Genomic DNA, 20,407 nt, shown 5'->3' on the forward strand with positions numbered 1-20,407 from the left:
CTTCGGGGGCCAATTTGCAAGATTTCAAAAGTTTTATTTTTAAGTTGTCAAAATTACAAACAACACCCATGACCCATTCATAAACAAAAACGATAAACCCATTTCAAAGCTCAAACAAAAACTCAAAACCCATTTGGGATTTTTTCTTTCGGCTTCAAAAATCCAACTTCATTCATCTTCTCTTTCACCTTCATTCATCCTCGGTTCCATTCAAGCTTAAAACGTGAAAGAAAAATAATGAAGGAGAAAATCTGAAGGAGCAAAAGAAGAAAGAGAAGAGGAGGTGAGAATAGAGAAGAGCATATGGAAGAAATAAAGAATAAAGAGAAGAGGATGGCGAGAAAGAAAAAAAAAAAGACGAAGGAGAAGATCTGAAGAAGTAAGAAAAGAGAAGAGAATAAGGCAGAAAGAGAAGAGGACGAGGAGAAAGAGAGGAAAAAAAAAAAAGATGAGGTGACAAAATAAGGTGATAGGTGAAAAGAAGAAAGAGAAAATACAGTATTTTAGTACTGAGCTCGATTAGGCTTGAGCTCGATTAAGCGAGCTCGAGTGCAACTTCATACTCGCGAGCTCGAGCTCGAACATGAATATTGAAGCTCGACTAAGCTCGGCTCGAGCTCGAGCTCGCTACTGTTCATCACGAGCCGAGCTCGAGTACCAAGATACTCTGCTCGGCTCGGCTCGTATACATCCCTAGGTGTACCTAGGACAAAGAGACACACCAGAATGGACATCAGATGAGACTCCATTGCAAGCATTTGAGGAGTTTGGAAAGAAATTGGGAGACATTGAAGAAAGAATTATAGCAAGAAACCATGACCAAAATCTCAAGAACCGCGTTGGCCCTGTCAAAATGCCATACACTTTGCTCCATCCTACTAGTGAAGGTGGCCTTACTGGTAAGGGAATTCCCAACAGTGTTTCAATCTAGAGGTTCAGTCTCTAGCTATGCTTAGGGATTATTGTAATTTTATGAATGAATAAAGATACGTTGACAACATTTCTCATCATTTTTTCTCACAATACTTCATTAAAAGATTAGAAATTTAATTAATTATAACATTACATTATAAATTTATAATATGATTACTTAATTAATTGTAACATTACATTATAATTAAATGATTACTTAATTAATTATAACATTCTATTATAAAAAAATTAATTATAATATTATATTAAAGATTTATAATATGATTACTTAATTCATTATAACATTTCATTATAGTATGATTACATAATTAATTATAACATTACATAATTAGATGATTATTTAATTGATTATGACTTTATATTATAAACATTAATTATAATATTACATTATAAACAAATGATTACTTAATTAAATGATTAGAACTTTAATTAATTAAGCATTACATTATAGTTAAATAATTACTTAATTAAATTATAACATTATTACATTACATTATATTATGATCACTTAATTAATTATAGCATTACAAAGTTAAATGATCACTTAATTAGTTATAAATTTATAACATTACATTATAAACATTAGTAATTTACTACATTATTATATTACTTAATTAAATGATTAAAAATTTAATTAATTATAACATTATATTATAGATTTATAGTATGATTACTTAATCAATTATAACATTCCATTATAAACATTAGTAAATTAATTAAATGATTAGAAATTTAATTAATTATAATATTAAATTATAGATTTATAATACGATTACTTAATTCATTATAACATTACATTATAATATGATCACATAATTAATTATAACATTATATAATTAAATGATTATTTAATTGATTATGACATTATATTATAAACATTAGTAATTTACTATATAAACATTAGCACAACACTTAATTAAATGATTAGAAATTTAATTAATTATAACATATTAACAGTACATTATAAATTTATTGTATGATTACTTAATTAATTGTAACATTATATTATAAACAAATGATTACTTAATTAAATTATTACGTAATTAATTATAACATTATTACATTACATTAAATTATGATCACTTAATTAATTATAACATTACATAGTTAAATGATTATTTAAGTAATAAATTTATAACATTACATTATAAACATTAGCAATTTACTACATTATTACATTACTTAATTAAATGATTAAAAATTTAATTAATTATAACATTACATTATAGATTTATAGTATGATTACTTAATCAATTATAACATTCTACTATAAACATTAGTAAATTAATTAAATGATTAGAAATTTAATTAATTAAAATATTAAATTATAGATTTATAGTATGATTACTTAATTCATTATAACATTACATTATAGTATGATGATCACATAATTAATTATAACATTATATAATTAAATGATTACTTAATTGATGATGACATTATGTTATAAACATTAGTAATTTATACGATACTTAATTAAATAATTTTAATTTTAATTAATTATAACATTATATTATAAACTTATAGTATGATTGTTTAATTAATTATAATATTCTATTATAAATATTAGTATAATACTTAATTAAATGATTAAAAATTTAATTAATTATAATATTACACTATAATTAAATAATATATTACTTAATTAATTATAACATTACATAATTAAATGATTACTTAATTAATTATGATATTATATTATAAACATTAAACATTAGTAATTAATTAAATGATTAGAAATTTAATTGATTATAACATTACATTATTGTTAAATAATTACTTAATTAATTATAATATTACATTATAGTATGTTCACTTGATTATGTATAATAGTATACAGTTAAATGATTACTTAATTAATTATAAATTTATAATATTACATTATAAAAATGATTAATTTACTACATTAGTCATTAGTACATTACTTAATTAAATGGTTAAAAAATCTAATTAATTGTAATATTACATTATAAATTTATAGTATGATTAATTAATTAATTATAACATTACATTATAAATATTAGTACAATATTTAATTAAATAATTAGAAATTTAATTAATTATAACATTATACTATAAATGTATAGTATGAGTATTTAATTAATTATAACATTACATTATAATTAAATAATTACTTAATTAATTACAACATTACTATATTATATTATAAACATTAATAATTTATAACATTAAATTTACTATATTAGTATTTAGTAATGGGAGAATCAAAGAAGTTGGTGGCAGTTTCTAACTTTTTATATTATTGTTTGTTTGAATGATTTTGGTGAAGTTATTTGATGTGAATTGTGATGAATAATTGTTTGTGTTTTGGTTTTGATTGAGGAATTTTATGTGAATTGTGATGAATTGATTGAATTCAAGTGTTGCCTAGAGATTAGAGAATTATGAGTTATATTGGACATAAATTAATGAGTAATCAAAATCTTTTAGGGGTGTATTTATAAACTTTTAAGGTATTTTTGTCATTTTTTAAATTAATAGGGGGTAATTGATTTTTTATAAGGTACCTGGGAAAGGAACCGGAACCTGCATTTTAGGTTTCGGTTCCTTAAATTTAAGAACCTGCACTGTGCGGTTCCAATTAATTCCGGTTTCTTTTTTTGGAAACCTATACTGTGCAGTTCCGGTTCCCCAAAAAAATGCAGGGTACTCGGAACCGCTGACCACTAGCGCCTACACTTTTACTGTCAACCCAGATTATTCAATAATAAAGTGTATTGAGTTATAAATTATGATCACATAAAGCCAATAAAATTATCTCGTAAGACCATTTACCTCTCTATAGTTATAATGGTAAAATCAACTAATTTTATTACTATAAGGAGATTATAACTTAATAGAGGTGTAGTTACAAAAATTATTATTTTGATTTCTTATCTTTTAATTCATGTGTTAGTAATACAATATTAGGATTTCAATTCATGTTTTAGTAGTTTTAGGATTTTAATTCAACGCTTTAATTGCCTACTTTTGAAACGGATAAAAGATTTTGTCTTGAAACCAGCAAGGATAAGTATCATTGATGAAATTATAAATGCAGTTGCTACATAGTCAATTGATGTGAAGTCATAAACAACTACTAATTGTTTTTAGGCACTGCAAAATTAAGACCACATATGTCGATGAATTGCAAGTTAGAAATGAAGTAGATGAAAAGAATTAAAGAGTCATTATAAAATTGAGTGATCAGATTCGACAACTTCATTATACTAAGAAAATGGATATTAATATCTCACTCAATCATCCAAATGAGCAACAAATCATGTATGCTTTAACTGAAGAAGAATCATTTCTATAATTAGGCAAGAAGAGAAAGAAAATAATCCTAAGAATAATAGTACGGAAATATAAAAAGTTTCATACCAAGAAACTCTAAACATCTTGAGAAGATAAAAATATGTTGGTTTCAATAAGAAAGTGTCCATACTAGCGAGTTATTACATACTCGCAAGTTAAAAAATGTGTAACAAGTCTAAATCATTGTTCTAAACAACTTTAGATAAATATTTTATTTTATTTTAAACCTTTAATATAATATAACATATATATTTTTTTTTTTAATATGCAGATAATTATTATTATCTAGAGATAATTTTCTTAAAGACAGAAATTAGAAAAATTATAACTTATTATAATATGAAGTTTATTCTTATTTATAACTATCCTAAATTGAATTATAATTTTTTAAGACTATATCGACGTTATTCCTATACAAAGTATCATTGTTAAGGGGTTTTGCTTATCAAGAGGTTTTACTGTGGTTATATATTTGATTATAGCTCAAGTAACTAAACGAAATAGGAAATGCCTACCAGTTTGATCATCTTCAAGAGGAACTTAAATCCTTCTGTCTAAGGTAGCTTAATTATAACTATTGGCCTAATATTTCTGGTTGTTTTCTAGGCAATACGAAAGTCGACTGATGCCAAACTTGCCTATAAAATATTCAGTCTCTGTCACTTCTCCATAACCAAACTTGTTCTTGCAATCTTTCCTAGTTTTGTGTTAATTAAGCTAGAAAGCCAGCGGCTATTTTGCTCACAATTTGCACCAAATTATTGGCGCCATGACTGGTCACGATTATGGTGACAAGAAGATAAAATGTGAGAAGGGTGAGTGCAGGAAGATCAAAGGGACAGTGGTGTTGATGAAGAAGAATGTTTTGGACTTCAATGACCTGCATGCAGGGATTCTTGATGGTATTCATGAACTGGTTGGCAAAAGAATCTCTTTGCAGCTCGTTAGTGCTGTTAACACAGACTCCTCACCTACAGCATGTGAGTTCTTTTTCTTCTTCTTATTCAGTTTGTTTTCTCGTGATTTCTCAAACTTCCTGGGTTTGATGGTTCTGTGTGTGGATGTAGCAAATGGGGGAGATGGAAAAGTTGGGCACATGCAGTGTATTTGGAAGAGTGGATTACAACAATAACTCCTTTAACGGCAGGGGAATCTGCATTCATTGTCACATTTGATTGAGATGAAGAGATTGGAGTTCCAGGAGCTTTCATAATGAAGAACAATCATCACAGTGAATTTTGCTTGAAGTCGAGTTCACATTGTTTGCAACTCCTGGGTTTATCCTGCCAAACATTACAAGAAAGATCGCGTAGTCTTCTCCAACAAGGCAAGTATAGTCTTGATACCATAAATTTTTTACAAGTGAATTTTGAGTCTGGTAATAAGTTTATGATCATATTTGTGCAGACGTATCTTCCAAGTGAAACACCGGCACCATTGCATTATTATAGAGAACAAGAACTCCTGAACGTGAGAGGGGATGGAACTGGAGAGCTCCAGGAATGGGATAGAGTCTATGACTGCGCGTATTACGATGATTTGGGTGACCCGGACAATGACAAAGCGCGACCAGTTCTTGGAGGGTCTACTGAGTATCCTTATCCTCGAAGGGGAAGAACAGGCAGACCACCCGCAAAAACAGGTGGGACATTTATTTGATTTCATATTGTACTATTCCTTTGGACAGTTTTGAGAAATTTCAAGTTTTATCAGTACTTGTTATGTTACTATTGTAACAGATCCTAGTAGTGAGAGCAGGCTGCCACTTCTGATGAGCTTAAATATCTATGTTCCAAGAGATGAGCGATTTGATCACTTGAAGACGTCAGATATTCTTGGTTATGCAGTGAAATCCATATCTCAATTCACTGACCCTGCATTAGAATCTGTATTTGACAGCACCCCAAAAGAATTTGACTCCCTTGCTGAAGTATACAAACTCTACGATGAAGGGATTCAGCTTCCTAAGGGCCATTTCTTGATGATAATAGAAAAAACATCCCCTTAGAAATGCTCAAGGAGATTTTTCCAACCAACGAAGATAATCTCTTTGAATTCCCAACACCACAGGTGATCCAAGGTAATGTATATCTATACCTTTAACAGATTGAAGTTTGAGCTTTGATGTGTTTTTCCCTTTCATGTTTTTGATGTTTCAATAATTTGGAGCAGAGGACAGGTCAGCCTGGAGAACTGATGAAGAGTTTGCCAGAGAAATGCTGGCTGGAATGAACGCTGTCATCATTCGTTGTCTTGAAGTAAAGTTTCTATAACAAGCTTTACTTTCCTATCTTTCTTTTTCTCCAAGAAAGTAGATGGGTATTGGATAAAGAAGAAAACTTGAAATCTTAAGTATGAATGTCACGGGGAAAATGATTTTTGATCTTTACAAATATAATTCACTAAACTTACTGCAGGAATTCCCTCCAAGAAGTAAACTCAACCCTGAACTTTATGGTAATCAGGGCAGTACAATAACCAAACAACAAAGAGAGCATAAATTAAGCGGGCTGACGTTAGAGAAGGTAACCAAAAGCATGCTTTTGGAATAAATATTGGTCACAGGTTGAAGACTCATGCAGTAATTGAGCCATTTGTGATTGCAACAAATAGGCAATTGAGTGTGCTTCACCCAATTTATAAGCTTCTGCAAACTCACTACCGTGATACAATGAATATAAATGCATTTGCTCGGCAGATCCTCATTAATGCTGGTGGAGTTCTGGAATCTACAGTTTTCCCTGCAAAGTATGCCATGGAGTTGTCTTCTGCAATCTACAAAAACTGGACTTTTCCAGAGGAGGCACTTCCTGAAGATCTCAAGAATAGGTGAATCTTAATCTTGCATTTGCTGTCAATTTGAAGCTTAAATTTTTTAGTTAATTTTGAAATGCTACTGCTTTGTTGTACTCAGGGTAATGGCAGTTGAGGATCCCAACTCTCCACATGGTCTCCGGCTATTGATAGAAGACTACCCATATGCAGTTGATGGGCTTGATATCTGGTTTGCAATAAAAAACTGGGTTAAAGATTATATCTTCTTCTACTAGAAAAGTGATGAAATGATGCAAAAGGATTCTGAACTGCAATCCTGGTGGAAGGAACTACGAGAGGAGGGTCACGGCGACAAGAAAAACGAGCCCCGGTGGCCTAAAATGCAGAATCGCCAAGAGCTGATAGAAACATGCACTATAATCATATGGATAGCTTCTGCTCTCCGTGCTGCGGTCAAATTTGGACAATACCTTTACGCAGGTTTCCTCCCTAACCGCCCGACTATAAGCAGAAGATTCATGCCTGAAAAAGGAACTTCAGACTGTGATGAGCTAGAGTCAAATCCTGACAAAGTGTTCCTGAAAACAATCACTGCTCAGCTGCAGACCCTTCTGGGAATTGCCCTTATAGAAATTTTGTCAAGGCATTCAACAGATGAGGTGTACCTTGGAAAAAGAGACACACCATGACAAGATGCTGAAGAACTGCTTTGGACCTGTCATGATGCCGTACACTTTGCTCTTTCCTACTAGTGAAGGTGGTCTTACTGGCAAAGGAATTCCCAACAGTGTTTCAATCTAGAGCTAAACTTTCCAGCTACATATTCGCATTGTTATTATAGTATATTGGTTATAAATTTTCTTGTTTGATCTTGTTATCTAGCTCATTATAACAAACATTGGAACTAGCATGTTACATAATATAGTCTGTCTTGTAAGTTCTATTGAATAAGGAATGTGTAGATAGAAGGTTTGAACATGTTCACAAATCTATCAAAATTTAGGGTGCGCTCAAAGGCAGAGGTTTAAGAATGAAGCACTTCTGATTTGAATGCTTTTGCTTCTGCATTTATGATTAACTTAAATTTTCATGAACATTCTTTTGAAAGAAATTAAATGTCATAATGTTGTATACAATTATATTCACAAATTTGTCTTTCACATTAAATGTTAATGCAGCTATACAACTTGCTTTATATTCGGACCCCCCTCCTTGCCCTAAAACTATAGTAGATTGTGGTAAACTTTTCAACGCCGTAAGAAGCAAGAGTCCTGGTGCTTTTGAGGTATATTGCCTAAAAAACAATTCTTTGTTCACCAATGGGTATATCTGTCTTCAGAAAATAGTTTTTCTTTTAAAGCAAGAACAGTATCTGATGAATTCACTTGGACAATTATGGCGCAGCATCTTTATAAGGGCCTTTGATCAATACACTTGATGTCATAACTAGCCGAAAATTACTGAGTTCTGAAGCTTCTCTGTTCCAAAGAAACACTTCAAAATCTTGTGTACCACCGTTTGTCATGCTCTCAACTATTTTCTTAACATCCAAAACTGTTGGAATGTGGACCCTTTTTTTTTTTTTTTTTTTTTTTTTAATAGTTGACGAAGATTTTTAGGAAAATTTCAGTTTAGGAATTTATAATAGAGAATAATTGATTTTCCTTTTATTATGAGTTGTATTAAGAAAGAAGAATTGACTTAAGACTTTATTTTTAAGTCAAAATAGGAGATTGCATTAAATTAGAAGAGTCTTATTAGGATTTGAAATATGAAGCATAGTAGAAAAAAAATGTCCTATTCTGCTTATAAATACTAAATAGAGAGGTTAGAATCAATTCAATGGTATTAGGGAAGTCACAAGAGACTAGAATAAAAACCAATATATGGTTACTTTTTACGTGCATAGATATCATATTTTTGTAATACGAAATTGACCTAACTCTACTACCATCGGGTGAGGCCAACAGTTAACTAAGACTCTTTGATATATTATAGGGTGGTCACGTTGGGATTTACCCGGCTGTCAATTTTAGAACCAAAAAATTAGCTGACTGGCCGAACACTTTTAGAGTGTGATGAAACTAGTTCAAGAAACGCTGAAATAGACTCCATAGCTCTGCAAACCAAGGTGATATGGTAATTAAAAACACATAGGTCATCCAGAAACAATAGGGTTGCAAAATGGTTGAGGTTAGGATTAACAGAATAACAGAGACAAAAGGATTGAGAAATCTCTATTGTGTGTGACAACGAGAGAGCTCGTGCTGAGACTGAGAGGCAGTAAGATGGGTGTAAAGAGAGAGTAACAGTATCAGAAGTACAAGAACTGTTGACAATATAAACAGTACTGGATATTGGAGAATCTGCATAACAACATCTTGGGCCCATTTCCCATCATCTTCTCCATGCGGTTTGAACAATAGAAAGAAAATTCAATAGATTTTTGCTTGATCTTCAGTAAGTCTGCTCCTTTGGGCTTCATTAAAGATATAAGTAGGAAGGACAGGGAACAAAATGGGAAGAATCAGGTAACAAAGTTGGTGAGAAGCGGGTTGTACAGACTTGATAAGAACAATATTAAAAGTCTCTTCTTCACTACGAGAGAAGTTGATGTTTAGAATGAGGTGGGGTTAATTTGGAATCCTCTTGCGGCCACACTATGTGCCCAATATAAATGAACCGGTCTTACAATAACATCACATTAGTTTGTATGCATAACACCTTTTCGGACTAATGCATGCAATATGATGATAAGATGAGATCCTCCTTTTGGCATTACAATCAAACGCATAATCTCTTTTAAAGCTTAAAACGGAACCGTGCTTCCGCATTATAGTCCAGGGTAGAATCTCTTCTAGTTTTAGACACAATGCTTATGCCGTGCATCCAAACGATACAACTTCAATAACAATATCTGTCAGCACTGTACAACAATTTTGCATTGTGATTTACTGATTTACCGTTAATAAGCAAATTATACACCCAAAAGATCCTCATAATATATCGAATGCATGACCATATCATTATAATTCCATTCCATAACACATCATAATATAAAGAAAGTACTCCATATAACTCGATCATATCAATCCCAATCCCAATCCCATCCCATCCCAAAATTTAGTCTTATTGACTATCAAATCAAAGGTTATTATCATTTATGACTAACCCTTACATCAAGGTTACTATAGAGTAACCAAAATACAAGAGTTTGCATTCAGAACCAGAAAATTGCCATCAATATAAATCATTCAAGTAGCTGAAACTTGAAATGAAGATGAAATGCGTTGCTTCAAGGAAATTGATATACCATCAAAAGAAAAATTATCTTATCTATAGACTGCCTATACAGCTGCAAATACAACCTGCGCTCACAATGAACAAAACAGAATTTTAAGCACAAAGTAAACATATGTATACACTGAAAATTCCATCCACTTCGTTCACACCAGAACTTATATCTTCTCAATGAGTAATTAGGGCTGTAGAACCAAGATGCAGAGCTAACATTGGCTGATTTGTTCAACAACTTCACAACACAAATACACAAACAATTTCCAGGAAAAGACAGAGGAGTGGAGCTCAAGACCTGAAGAAAACAATCTGAAAAGTCGTCTAAAAACTGAACACAGAGGAACAATTTGAGAAATTAAAAGAAGAAGATTTGTGAAGAAGTTCTAGCTTTATTTGCTGGTCTTTTGATTTTCCATTTCTGCACTTTTTTCTACAGCCCTTTTTTCTATTTCTTTGTTTTCGTCTACTTACAGAGGAAAACACACAGCCTTACATATTTTCTTAAGGCCCAAAGCTAAGCCAATAAGTGGTTTCTCCCACATCACATGTTTTAACTCAAGTCAATCAAACTAACTAAACAATTAACTTGACTAAACTGCAGTAAAAATAAAATAAAAACTAAACTGCACATTAACATTAACAGTTACCTTGGGGGATGGACAATCACCTTGATTTGGGGTGAGAAGCAGATTGTTTTTAGGGGAAGACAATGGCATTGGGTTGGAGGGGAATGACTTCGTCATACAATGCATGTTTCTCAGCCAGTAGTGTTGCTTCTTTTTCTTCAGGACTGAGCTCCAATAGGGTCCTGCATAAAACAACAAATAAACTCAATTAGAAATTCATACAAACAAAACTTAAATTTGAAGACATTGTTTAATTGAGTTTTACCATACAGCATTAAGATTTTTATTTTTGGTTTGTATATACCAATAAGTGAAACATTTTAAAAGGATTAGGAAAGATCCTAGCTCTTCCTTTCTTTTTCTACATGCAACTTCACCACATTAATCATAAATTAATAACCACTAAGAACCACATAAGTATGAGTCTATTCCTAGAACTGATTCATAATTAAAAAAAAAAATTAAAAAAAGAAAGAAACCTAATAAGAGTTATAGAGGAGCAATGCAAGATTTAGCATAGACATTCATCCCATGTCTACGCCCACCCACATATTATAATTTGATATGCACAATAAGTTTCGCTCACCAAACAAATTATTTATTGAAAAAAACATTTTCAGTAAAAGGCCCTTTTTTTGAAACAAAATTTTCAAGTCAACATTCAGGCGAAGGGTATAAGATCCAGGAAGATACGAGAGTTACTTGTTGCAGATATTCTCTTCTCTGTCTATCTGCTAGGCACTCAGAGTAGAAGCTAGTAAAAAGCTCTGTCTGTTGAACAACATCCACAAGTTGATTACTTGAATCCCCCTATTGATGGAGAGAACATTCAAACCTGAAACCACTCACCAGAATGCTTAAATATCCATTCATTTCCAGTTGACAAGGCAGCACTGATCACATTTAAATTGGACATAGAAAAGAGAATGAACTGAATTGTTGCCAATGCTTGACCAAGTATTTGTATTAAGGATTGACATTTAACACAAAGGAATTACCAAAATTGTTAGATCGACCTGAGCATTTTCTATGGAATCTGACAATGTTATTATACACCAAGATGAGAGTTCTATATGGGCATGATATTGTAGAAACAAAAAAGTTCTTAAATTCTAGAAAAATATGTCCTGGAAAAAGAGCAGATAAAATTTTTTAGGATGGAAAGAATATGATTTATGAATCTGACCTTTGGTATTAACAAATTGATCAATCTCAAGCATTCTAAAAATTAAGATCCAACCATCATGAGAAAACATATCCATTCAAAACTATAGCACAATGGAGACTTGATTAATTAGGTGCATTTAAAGTCAAGTGTTTAAGCATTCGAAGTTCAATCTCAAAGCTTTCTGGAAATGAAAAAACAAACTCAACAGCATATCTTCATTCCAAAACATGGCATAACTGAAACATCATGATACTACCAAATCCAGAAGTTTTTATGGATAGAATAAGTGACGCATAGCCTATAGCATAATATTCAACAAAAAGATACGATTGCCAGAACCTTTTTTATCAGGATCTTCACATTTGTTGGATGACTCATTATAGCAGTTCCTTTGTAAGCATTATTCAGTTAATCTTGATTTGAATTTTCAAGACACCGAGAATCGCACAATACTAGGTGTTGTGACTCTTCCTTGGTCCGTGATAGAATAACATTGAGGCCAGCAAAATAAATTCTCCCAATCCACAAAGACCAATACAAAGTCAGGAACTGGTGAATGAACACATATGCCCAACTGGAATTGTATATTACCATGCGTATTGATCCTCGGAGAACTTCTAGAGAAATTTGATGTTGAATTTCCGAGTTTTGGTCGCAAAACGAAAGCCTTTTGTTTTATCATTTCTGATTTCATATAAACAAATTATAAGGTAAAATCCCAGATTATTTAGCGCAAAAGAGCATATTAAAAATGCAATAATCAAGCCCCAAAAAGAATTATTGAATAAACAAGTTTCAAAAATTAATGACTAGAGTAAAGCTCGGAGATTAACGGTTTGTAAATAGTTTGGTACACTTCTAGCTTCTTTATCTTCCAATTTCCCAAAATATAAATAACAAACGAGATTGAGAGATTTAAATCAATACCAAAACCTATATTTTAGTCTCAAAACTTGAATCAAACTAACATAATCCCTCAAATATAGATAAAAGAGATACTTACAGTTAGAAAGCCTATAAATAGAGAAGAGAGTAACTAGAGAGGAAATCTTAAGAGGAAGAATTTGAATCATCCATACACTCTCCCCTCACAAAACACAGTAAAAATTCATCCCTCTTTGAGAATATTTTACAAAACAAACAAGGGTTGTTTTTGCCAGGCATCTTTTCAATTTAATTCACAATTTCCGCAACTACGATGACCCAAATCTTGAACACAAAAACAAACTACCGTAGAAGAAAAAGGGAGAAAAGAGAACTAACACTCCAAGTTTGGAATCGCGGCCAAATGAAACCAATCACAGCAGCCAGATCGAAAAGGCAACAACACCACCACTAAAATAAAACCAGAAAGAGTAAACGGGTATCACCATCAGAGAGAGAGAGAGAGAGAGAGAGCAAGCTGAAACAGATTGTGGGAATTTCTTCTTTTATCAAGTTTTACTTGCTTTCGGGTTTGGGATTGGGAAAGAGAGTGCGACCTTTCGTCTTCACGAAAAAGTATATTTTATTTATACTGTTTTTTCTTATTAAAATAGTGCATTTTTTTTATTATTATTTTTTCTAGATTTTCTTTTAATTTGAATACGAGCAATCCAACAGTGAATATAATTTTTTTTGTTTTTAACCAAGATCTAATATATCAAAATCCAACGGCAAACATAGCTTCCAATAACCGTAAATTTGATCCAATCGGTAAAAACAATTCCTTTATTATATATATTAATATAGTAAAAGAAACATAAAATACAAGTAGTGGATCTAGTGGTCAGTACAAAATCAAATTAACTAACAAATAACTAATTATCATAACTTACTAATTACTAAAACAACAACAGCAACTTAAAATAACAATTTTCAAGTCTAGAATTAGATTTTCAATATAGCAGCATGACAATGTAACCACTATCACCTTGTCTCTATAGAGACACTAACTACTTATAATCTCAATTTGCTCCAGATCATGCTCCATTAGGTTACCTCATACTTCAAGTCCTTCAATCTCTTCAATTGGAGCAAGAGCTGGTTCTAGGTTTTCTTGGTTTTGGTTGACCCAATTGATGAAAATGGTAGGAAGCGATCGTAGAGTGTGAAGAAGGCAATTGAAGAAAAGTTTAATCAAACTCCATAATAATGCATAACATGGAGATATAATAATGAGAAACAAATAGGCTACTAAGAAATGAGAGGGTGATAAAATGAATGATGCAAGGGTTGACAAAGCTAGAAGAAGAGAAAATTTTCCAGGACGCAAGAAGATGGGACGGTTCATACTAAGAGGAAGTGTGATGGGTATGAAGAGGAAAGCTAACAATAAGAGAAGAACAAGAATTAGTGACAGGATAAATAGAAATGGGTACTGAAGAATGTTTTCAGCTTGGGGCTTCTTTAATAGAAAGAAAATAAAAATATTTAGCAGCGGTAAGGGAAAAAACCTTAAATCAATGGAGAATTGCATGCTTTCTATTGCTGATGATGTTTGGATAGAGATGAGGAGCTGATCTTGGACGTTTTTGGTTTGAAGAATTGAATGCTTTTGTTTGGTGTTGAGGTTTTTTGTGAAATTGATTCAATGAGTGGAAGGGCTTTTATACTGGTTAGACTTGAGAGTCAGTTGGCCTTGGCGAATGGAACTTGTGGCGAAGAGTACAAATATTGAAGAAAAATGCAAGCATATGATCCTCCTTCATTCGTTGACGACTAAATGGCAGATATGCCCTTGATGACTGGGGGGTTCTGAAAACAGAGTAATGGTTCTTGTGTAAATATGACGGAAGTGTATGGATAAAAAAGTACTTTCTTGAGTTACTCGGTGACTTGCCACAATAAGTTTGACCCACTTAAATGCCCAATTATTTTAATAAGATTCCCGAAGTCATCAAGGGCATATCTGCCATAAATTTATCTACATAAAGTTTTGTTTGCATGACTTCCTTATCCATACACTTCCGTCATATTTACACAAGAACCATCAACTCTGTTTTCATAATTCCCAAGTCATCAAGGGCATATCTGCCATAAATTTATTTACATAAAGTTTTGTCACATGACTTTCTTATCCGTACACTTCCGTCATATTTACACAAGAACCACCAACTCCCCAAGTCATCAAGGGCATATCTGCCATAAATTTATCTACATAAAGTCTTGTTTGCATGACTTTCTTATCCATACACTTTCGTCATATTTGCACAAGAACCATTTTTTCATAATTCCCAAGTCATCAAGGGCATATCTGCCATAAACTTATTTACATAAAGTTCTGTTCCATGACTTTCTTATCCATACACTCCCGTCATATTTACACAAGAACCATCAACTCTGTTTTCATTATCCCCAAGTCATCAAGGGCATATCTGCCATAAATTTATTTACATAAAGCTTTGTTGCATGACTTTCTTATCCATACAGTTTCGTCATATTTACACAAGAACCATTTTTTCATAATCCCCAAGTCATCAAGGGCATATCTGCCATAAACTTATTTACATAAAGTTCTGTTCCATGACTTTTTTATCCATACACTCCCATCATATTTCACAAGAACCATGAACTCTGTTTTCATAATCCCAAGCATCAAGGGCATATCTGCCATTTAGTCATCAAGGAGGGGCATATCAACTCAGTTTTCGTAAGTAGTTTTTCTTCTTTTTATCTCTATGTGGCCTGTCTGCCTTTGCCACGGTTTCCATTAGCGCAGGCCAGCTTCTTCTCAATTCTCAATATAAAACCTCCTTCACTCATTGAATCAATTTCATAAAAAAACCTCAACCCGAAGCAAAAGCATCAAATTCTTCAAACTAGAAACGTTCAAGATCAGTTCCATACTTGCTTTCTTCCTCATATCTATCCAAATATCATCAGCAATAGAAAATATTAATATCTAATTTTGATACCAACAACCTCGCACGTGCAAAATATTATGAAATTACATATGAAATGATTATGAGAGTTGATTATAGTACAGTGGTGATATATGCTTAAAGAAATATAAATAAAAAACTTACAAGAGATATTTTTATAGTGGTTCAAATGCTATAAGCAAATCCTACATCCATTGTTATTTTATTATTCTCTAATTATTTTTTTGATATCGTCTGTAAGGCGTATAAAGATGGAGTAATGCTTTGTTTACAGAGAAAAATAATGGTTGAAACTCGAATGTATGTCCAGCTCTCATATGCCTAACATTTTCTTCCATAAAGAGAGCTGTCAATTTATACCTTTGAGTTCAATGTAATTAGTGTTTTTGCAAGTTGTCTTGACACGTGTAGATCCCTCCTTAATCTTGATCTTAAAATGGGATAGAATTGATATAAATGCTCTTAATAACAGCTTAGGTCGGTTTGGTTTTGACAGCTAATGTTATTTGGTCTTTTCGCTCTTGTTGAATTCTGATTGGAAGAGAAGTCTGTTGAGTTTTGATTGGTGGTGTCGAGATCAATGTATATTTTTGGAATAATAGAATCCCCTCAGTTCTCCATTGATTTGAGGTTTTTTTCCTAGTGCTGGCATTTTATTTCTGTTAATGAAACCCCAAGCTGAAAACATTCTTCAATACTCATTTATATTTATCCTGTTATTGATTCTTTCTTTTCTTTTACTAGTAGCTTTCGTCTTCACACCCATCATACTCCCTTTTAGTATGAACCGTCCCATCTTCTTGCGTCCTGCAAAATTTTCTCTTCTCCTAGCTCTATCAACCCTAGCGTCATTTGTTTTACCACCCTCACATTTCTTAGTAGCCTATTTGTTTCTCACTGTCATATCTCCATGCTATGCACTGCTATGGAGTCTAATTGAACACTTTCTCAACTGCCATCTTCACACTCTACCATTACTTCCTACCATCTTCATCACTTGGGTCGACCAAAACCAAGAAAACCTAGAACCAGTTCTTCCTACAATTGAAGAGATTGAAGGACTTGAAGTAGGATGTAACCTAATCAAGAATGCTCTAGAGAAAATTGAGATTCATAGATAGGTAGTTAGTGTTTCTGTAGAGACATGGTTATGGTTAATTTCTCATGTGGCTGCATAAAGAATCGAATTCGTGACTTTACAATTAGTACAGGTGATACAAAGGTTGGAACTGGTAGTTATTTAGAGTTACTGTTTTTGTTGTAGTAATTCAGTAAGTTATGAAAGTTGGTTATTTGTCAGTTAATTTGACTTTACAGTTATGTATTTTCTATTTCTTTTACTTCATTAATGTATTCAATTAAGGAATTGTTTTTACATGTTTATCAACCAACTCCATTGGATCAATTTATGGTTATCGATAGCTATCTTTGCCGTTATGGATTTTTATATATTATATCTTGGTATAAAAAAAAAAAAAAATTCTATATTTGCGGTTCGATTGCACTTATCCAACGAACATGGATAAATTTTTTTATATAAATTATATGTCATATAAAATTAATGCATGTCGATAAATTTCGAAGAATTTGAAAAGAAACATATAAAATTAATGTATGACGATAAATTTTTCCAATTAAAAGAACAGGCACTTCTGAATTTTAGTGGTGGTAATGACGTTAGCACGCATTCATTTTTACCCCAGTCATTGTCAATGGACAGAGTACAATTAACATGACTTTCTTATCCATACAGTTCCATCATATTTACACAAGAACCATTCATAATTCCCAAGTCATCAAGGGCATATCTGCCATTTAGTTATAAGGAAGGGCTTATCAAATTATCAACTCTGTTTTCATAAGTACTTTTTTCTTCTTTTTTTCTCTTTCGGGCCCGTTGGCCTTCGACCTTCGCCACGGTTTCCATTAGCCCAGACCAACTTCCTCTTAATTCTCAATATAAAATCCACATGCAAATCTATTTCATAAAAACCTCAAAACCCCAAACAAAAGCATCAAATTCTTCAAACCAAAATTGTCCAAGATCAGTTCCATACTTGCTGTCTTCCTTATCTCTATCCAAATATCATCAGCAATAGAAAGCATGTAATTCTCTATTGATTTCTTTACTGCTAAATATTTTCATTTTCTTTCTATTAACGAAACCCCAAACTGAAAACATTCTTTAATACCTATTTCTATTTATCCTGTCATTGATTCTTGCTCTTCTTTTATTAGTAGCTTTCATTTTCACACTCATCACACTTCCTTTTAGTACGAGTCATCCCATCTTCTTGCGTCTTGAAAATTATTCAAAAAATAATATTATATTAGTATTTAGAAAAAGGGTAATTTAATAATCTTTATAATATATCTACCTATCTATTCTTCCAACCTAACATATCAATATAACATACCTACCCATTTATTTCAACCTAACCAAGCACATTTCCCTAAATATTCTCAATAATCTTCAAGTTAATCTGTCTTTCTATTAATATAACATCCCCGATGGTGACCATTAACGACTTAGGCCTAATTCCTCAACATTGTAAATTTGTTTATATAGCTGGGCCTCGTTCAAAGTCAAAGAGCATATACTCCTTCCATCTTAAAATTTTTCTTTTTTAACATAGTACTTTTTAAGGTATGCCTTTAATTGCAATCTCATTCTACTTGTTTTGCTTTCCACATCATTTTGTGCATACTCATTGGATGATGGTAATTTAGGGTAGTTATAAATTATGTAAATTGACTTCTCAAAGTGGACCACTACAATGGGATATCCAAAAATGGGAAAGATTTATGTGAAATGATGCAAAAGGAGTCTGAACTGCAATCCTGGTGGAAGGAACTACGAGAGGAGGGTCATGGCGACAAGAAAAACGAGCCCTGGTGGCCTAAAATGCAGAATCGCGAAGAGCTGATAGAAACATGCACTATGATCATATGGATAGCTTCTGCTCTCCATGCTGCGGTCAACTTTGGACAATACCCTTATGCAGGTTTCCTCCCTAACCGCCGGACTATAAGCAGAAGATTCATGCCTGAAAAAGGAACTTCAGACTATGATGAGCTAGAGTCAAATCCTGACAAATTGTTCCTGAGAACAATCACTGGTCAGCTGCAGACCCTTCTGGGAATTGCCCTTATAGAAATTTTGTCAAGGCATTCAACAGATGAGGTGTACCTTGGAAAAAGAGACACACCTGAATGGACATCAGATAAAAATCCATTGCAAGCATTCGAGGAGTTCGGAAAGAAATTGGGAGACATTGAAGAAAGAATTATAGCACGAAACCATGACAAGATGCTGAAGAACCGCGTTGGACCTGTCGTGATGCCGTACACTTTGCTCTTTCCTACTAGTGAAGGTGGTATTACTGGCAAAGGAATTCCCAACAGTGTTTCAATCTAGAGCTAAACTTTCCAGCTTCAAATTCGTATTATTATTGTAGTATATTGGTTATAAATTTACTTGTTTGATCTTGTTATCTAGCTCATTATAACAAACATTGGAACTAGCATGTTACATAATATAGTCTGTATTGTAAGTTCTATTGAATAAGGAATGTGTAGATAGAAGGTTTGAACATGTTCACGCATCTATCAAAATTCATGCTGTGCTATAATTTTAAAGGTAGAGGTTTAAGAATCAAACACTTCTGATTTGAATGCTTTTGCTTCTACTTGTCTATTTGTATGACCAACCTTAAATTTTCTTGAACATTCTTTGAAAGAAATTAAAATAAGCTCTGTATGTTGTAAGCAAGTCTTACGTCCACTGTTATTTTATTATTCTCTAACTATTTTTCTAATATCGACTATAAAACGTACAAAAATAGAGTAATGTTTTGTTTACAGAGAAAAATAATAGCTTAGACTCGAATGTATGCTTCGCCTCCTTATGCATTTGTTCTCCTTCTCTTTTATAAGATGTTATTTAGCCGACTTCAACGTGATGATTACTCAACATGTTGCTCTTGATCCTGTTGTCACACGTGGAAAGTATCAGCAATCCAGATTTTAATTTGATAGTTAAGTTAAGATGGATGTTGATTATCAAGGTGAGTTGATGATAGCTTGTATTTCTCTAGCTCTTGCTGTTGTTGGATCTTAATTGGTGACTAATGTCTTGCTGTGATTGGTGACTGATTTTGGCACAACAAAAAGAGATCCTAAATATCAAAAGAACAAGTTCAGACATATTTGCTAAGTAAGACTATCAAAACATAAAAATAAATATAAATAGCTGAGGAATTCCATCCATTCACAAACAGTAAGTTCTTGCACCATGAAGGATTCAGAGAACAATTATACATGTCCAAAACTTTGATTTCTTTGATGAACTTGACTCACTACTACACGTTCCGTTCCCACGAAAATTAACCATAAACAGAGCCAATCAAGTTGAATGTATAGAAAGA

General features: G+C 32.3%; 1 long non-coding RNA gene and 1 pseudogene across 4 annotated transcripts; one reads left to right on the forward strand and one right to left on the reverse strand.

The window, feature by feature from the left end:
• LOC116118830 overlaps window positions 1-19,748 on the forward strand; it is a 28,298-nt pseudogene extending 8,550 nt beyond the window's left edge.
• LOC116118856 lies at window positions 10,168-13,622 on the reverse strand. 4 transcript variants are annotated; one of them, XR_004126225.1, is made up of 4 exons: window positions 13,381-13,622; window positions 12,709-12,801; window positions 11,652-11,784; window positions 10,168-11,131 (listed from the first exon to the last, which is right to left on the reverse strand). It is a non-coding gene; the product is annotated as an uncharacterized LOC116118856 (long non-coding RNA). The 4 variants fall into 4 exon arrangements; XR_004126224.1 differs by having other exon boundaries at window positions 12,457-12,801; XR_004126226.1 differs by having other exon boundaries at window positions 10,168-10,394; window positions 10,971-11,131; window positions 11,652-12,801.
• Window positions 19,749-20,407: the final 659 nt, after the last annotated feature.

The sequence above is a fragment of the Pistacia vera genome, unplaced genomic scaffold (assembly GCF_008641045.1).
Source record: "Pistacia vera cultivar Batoury unplaced genomic scaffold, PisVer_v2 Contig860, whole genome shotgun sequence".
Lineage (NCBI taxonomy): Eukaryota > Viridiplantae > Streptophyta > Magnoliopsida > Sapindales > Anacardiaceae > Pistacia > Pistacia vera.